The sequence below is a fragment of the Coffea arabica genome, chromosome 1e (assembly GCF_036785885.1).
Source record: "Coffea arabica cultivar ET-39 chromosome 1e, Coffea Arabica ET-39 HiFi, whole genome shotgun sequence".
NCBI lineage: Eukaryota > Viridiplantae > Streptophyta > Magnoliopsida > Gentianales > Rubiaceae > Coffea > Coffea arabica.
In genome coordinates, this window is record NC_092311.1 from 10,849,813 (window position 1) to 10,854,629 (window position 4,817).

The 4,817-nt window shown below is 33.4% G+C and overlaps 1 pseudogene; it reads right to left on the reverse strand.

Moving 5' to 3' along the window:
• Window positions 1–3,015: 3,015 nt before the first annotated feature.
• LOC113691624 (heat shock protein 83-like) lies at window positions 3,016–4,517 on the reverse strand (annotated as a pseudogene).
• Between the last annotated feature and the right edge of the window lie 300 nt (window positions 4,518–4,817).

Genomic DNA, 4,817 nt, shown 5'->3' on the forward strand with positions numbered 1-4,817 from the left:
TCACAACAACTCTTGAAAATATTATCATTAGATTCATCAAATGTAACATGTATAGTTTCTTCTATAACAAGAGTCCTTCTATTATAGACCCTAAATTCTCTTTTGTTTTTACAATAACCCAAGAAAATACATTAATCGAATTTCTTATCAAAATTTTCAAGATGTTCCTTGATATTTAAGATAAAATATTTGTAACAAAAAATTTTGAAATATCCAACAATTGGCTTTGTACCAAAAAATAACTCATAAGAGCTTTTGTTCAAAATTGGTCTCAAGAGAACTCTATTCATTGTATAGCAAGCGTATTTACGGTTTCGGACTAAAAATATTTTGGTAAGTTGCATTCACTTAACATGGTTCTTGCGGTTTCTTGAAGAGTTTTATTTTTTCTTTCAACAACACCATTTTATTAAGGAGTTTTTACAATTGAAAATTCATGTGTAATTCCATTGTGATCACAAAATTTTGAAAAGCCACAAAATTTAAATTCTGAATCATTGTCACTTCTAATTTTGACAATTTTCAACCCAATCAGATTTTGAACTTTAACAAATAGGGAAACAAAAATTTTGAAAGTATCATTCTTGTGAGCAAGAAACATCACCCAAGTGTATCTAGAATAATCATCAACAATGACTAAATAATATCTCTTACCACCCAAACTAGCAATTTGTGTATGACCAAATAAATCAAGATGTAAAAAGACCAATGGTCTTGAAATAGAAACACATTTTTTGGGTTTAAACGAAACTTTGACTTGTTTTCCAAATGACAAGCATTACAAATTTTATCTTTTTTAAACTTAATTTTTGACAAATTTCTCACAATATCCTTTTTGAAAATTTCTTTTAACAAGTTCATGTTGAAATGACAAAGTATTCTATGTCATAACCAAAGATCTTCATTTGAAATTTTGAGACATTTAAGGTTAGAGGAATCAATATTTTCAAGAACTACAACATAGATATCATTAAATCTTTTTCCTTTGAAAATGATGTTAAATTTTGAATCAAGAACTAGACACTCATGCTTCTTGAATAAAACAAACAAATCTCTATCACACAGTTGACTAACACTAAGCATGTTGTAACTCAAATTGTCAACCAAAAGGACATTATGAACAAAAGTCTGACCATTCTTACCAACATCTCCAACTCCAACTGTTTTATCCTTCATATCATCTCCAAATGTCACCTTGTCACTTGATTTTGGCTTGAGCTTGACGAATTGTGATGGATCACCGGTCATGTGTCTTGAAAACTCTATCTCCTTATTTTGTAATTCAACCAACCTCTTTTCAAGTTCAACCACCCTTTTGTATTCAAGCATCTTTTATATTCAATAAAGAAGATTCAAGGTTTCTACCATACAAGCTTCCGTTGTCTACTCAATATTCTTGTAAGTCCATTTACATTAAATCTATTATTTTTCTATGCAATCATCAATAGAAAGCAGCCTGGGTAGAAGTGGTATCAGAGCCACATTACGACTGCATATTTAGACTTTGAATTTATTACTTTATTTGAATTACATTTCTATTTCAAATTGGCTAATTTATGCATTTATGTTTATTTATTAAATTTTACTGAAATCGTTGGTAAGACTTGATGCCTTGTAAGCCCGTTGGTAAGTCCAGGATAGGATGTTCCAGGCATAGTGCTCGGTTGTTCCAGGTTAAGTAAAAATTTTAAAAAAATAAAACATGGCTGCATTTCTTAGACAATTTAAAATAGGATCTAATTCAAAGCAAGCTAATATAGTACAAAGTCATGAATATCATATGCCTATAAATAATTCAGATTGGACTATTCCAGAAGAAAAAATAGAACATATTTATAGAATAGGCCCTTTAGATTTCAAAACAGCTTTATCAGTTAAAACACATGAAGAAACAATATCTATTCAAGAAGAATATCAATCAATTCCATTATTAAATCATAGTACAATTCAAAAATATTTAAGTAAAGGATATCGCTACATTCATATAGGTTTAATACAAATTGCTGTAAAACCTTTATTCCATCTAGGAGTAGATGCTCCAATATATTTAGCATTAAGAGACACAAGACTCAAACGATATAAAACTTCTTTACTCTCTATGATTCAAACAAATGTTTGTAATGGACCCATATATTTTAATTGTGCTCCAAATTTTTCAATAGACCTAACTGACCCACATATTTTGAATTCTGTCATATTAGATATTCATCTACAAGGAAATGAATTTGAAAAACACACAAAGAATTTTGCAATAATATATAGAATATATTATAGACCTTTATCATCACATTTAAATCCTAAATTTATAATGACTCCAACTCTTAAGGAAGAAACAACTTTATTACAAGTAGATGCAGATAGACCTACAACTTATACACCAAAAAGATTAAAATGGAATGAAATAACAATACCAAGTGAATTTGAAATAAAAAATCCACAAATAGCAAGAAATATAGAACAAACTATTGCAGAAGATATTATAGAAAAACCTGATGGAAATACTTTAATAAGATTCGCTTCATTAAGAGAAAGACCTAGTTCAAGTTATTCATGGTTACCAGCTAGACATTCTAATTATGAATCAACTGAGATAAATTTTCCTTTAGAAAGTACTTCAACTTTTAAATATAAAACTCCTGTTCCAGAAGTCATAAATCAAAATCAATCAGAATATTCCCCAACTCAGTCACAAATGAAAGGAGAAATAAATGTTATAAATAAACCATATAAAATAAATCATAAATACTTACAAGAAGATTTTGATGATGAAGAAAATACTGAAAAAAGAATTTGGTTTTTTCAATTAAAATCAGAATATAAAGAAAAATTAATAGGGATAATCGCCATTTTCGTCCCTAAACTTTTACACTAAAACCAATTTCATCCTTTATGATTTTTTTTAGCCAATTTAGTCCTTCGACTATTTTGAAGTCGCTAATGTAGGACTTTTGCAGCGGCGACACCACATTTTATATATTCCGTACAACTGGTGATGGGTATATCTGTCCTTTTAAATTAGATCAACCTTTGACCATAGTTCTCCATGCTAAGCCCCAATTTCAACATCCTATGGATCCTTGAACCAGACTGGTTTGGATCATCAAGGCTGAAACCAGAGGTCAATAAAGCAGTCTCATAAAGCAGCCGCACCAAGTCTCTAACTAATTTGTCATTCTTATCTTCCTCGGCTCTCTTCCTAAGCTCCTTAATGATTCCATTGTCGAGGTTGATCTCCATTGTTTTCTTGCTTGACATGTAAGCGCTGATACTGGTGTCCCTTAATGCTTGAGCCTTCATAATCCTCTCCATGTTTGCGGTTCAGCCATACTCCCCAGTGACCAAGCAGCAAGGAGAATCAACCATCCTGTCAGAAACCACCACTTTCTCAACTCTTTCTCCAAGAATATCCTTCATTACTTTACAAAGATTCTCAAATGACTTTTTCCTCTTCTCCCTTGTTGCTTTCTCTTCCTCAGACTCATCGAGCTTTAACCTTCCTTTGTTGCAGAAACAAGTTTTTTACCATCATACTCTTTCAACTGTGCAACAGCATATTCATCAATGGCATCGACCATGAAAAGCACCTCGTATCCTTTCCTTTTAAGCTTTTCCAAGAATGGAGAGTTCTCAACAGCTTTCTTGCTCTCGCCGGTTATATAATATATGTCCTTCTGCCCTTCCTTCATCCTTGTAACATATTCCTTCAAGCTAGTCAACTCATCCCCACTCTTTGTGGAGTAATACCTGAGAAGATCAACAAGCTTTGTCCTGTTTTGGCTGTCTTCATCAACACCCAATTTGATATTTTTGGAGAAGGCGTCATAGAACTTAGCATAATCCTCTTTGTTCTCTGCAATTTCAAAGAACATCTCAATGCACTTCTTGACAATATTCTTCCAGATGACCTTCAAGATTTTGTTCTGTTGGAGCGTCTCACGAGATATATTTAGTGGGAGATCATCCGAATCCACCGCGCCTTTAACGAATCCAAGGTATTCAGGAATGAGCTCCTCACAATTATCCATGATGAGCACCCTCCTGACATAAAGCTTGATGTTGTTCAACTTCTTCCGTGTGTCAAAGAGATCAAAGGGTGCCCTCCTTGGAACAAATAGAATAGCTTTGAACTCTAGCTGTCCTTCAACAGAGAAGTGTTTCATAGCAAGATGATCCTCCCAATCATTTGTCACCTCCTTTATCTTCTTCTTTTCCTTTTATCCTTGTCTTTCTCGTCATCTACTTCTTCAACTTCTCCTTCCTCATCCTTCTTGGTTTCCTCATCTTCATCATCTTGCTCTCTTTCTCAGTTGTCTTCTCAACTTCATCCTAGTGGTTCTCCGCTAACATCCCTCGTCACAGTGAAGGATCCACCTGCTTGAGATTCCCATACATATTGTTCATCATTATTGTGCTTGGTCGTCACAACAACCTTCTCAGCAACGAGGTAGGCAGAGTAGAAACCCACACCAAACTGCCCAATCATGCTAACATCAGCTCCAGCCTGCAATGCCTCCATAAGCTCCAGCCCGTTTGGATCAGGATTTTGTTTCTTGATTTGAGTGTGTGAGAGAGAGTTTGTGCAAGTTTCCAATAAATCCAGATGAAATTTTCAGTGAAATTCATCAGAGAAGAAGAACTATGGTCAAAGGTCATCTAAATTAAAGAATTTAATTTAAAAGGATAAATATACCCATCACCGATTGTATGGAATATGTAAAATATGGTGTCGCCGCCGCAAAAGTCCTACATTGGAGACTTCAAAATAGTCGAAGGACTAAATTGGCTAAAAAAAATCATCAAGGAGGAAATTGGTTTTA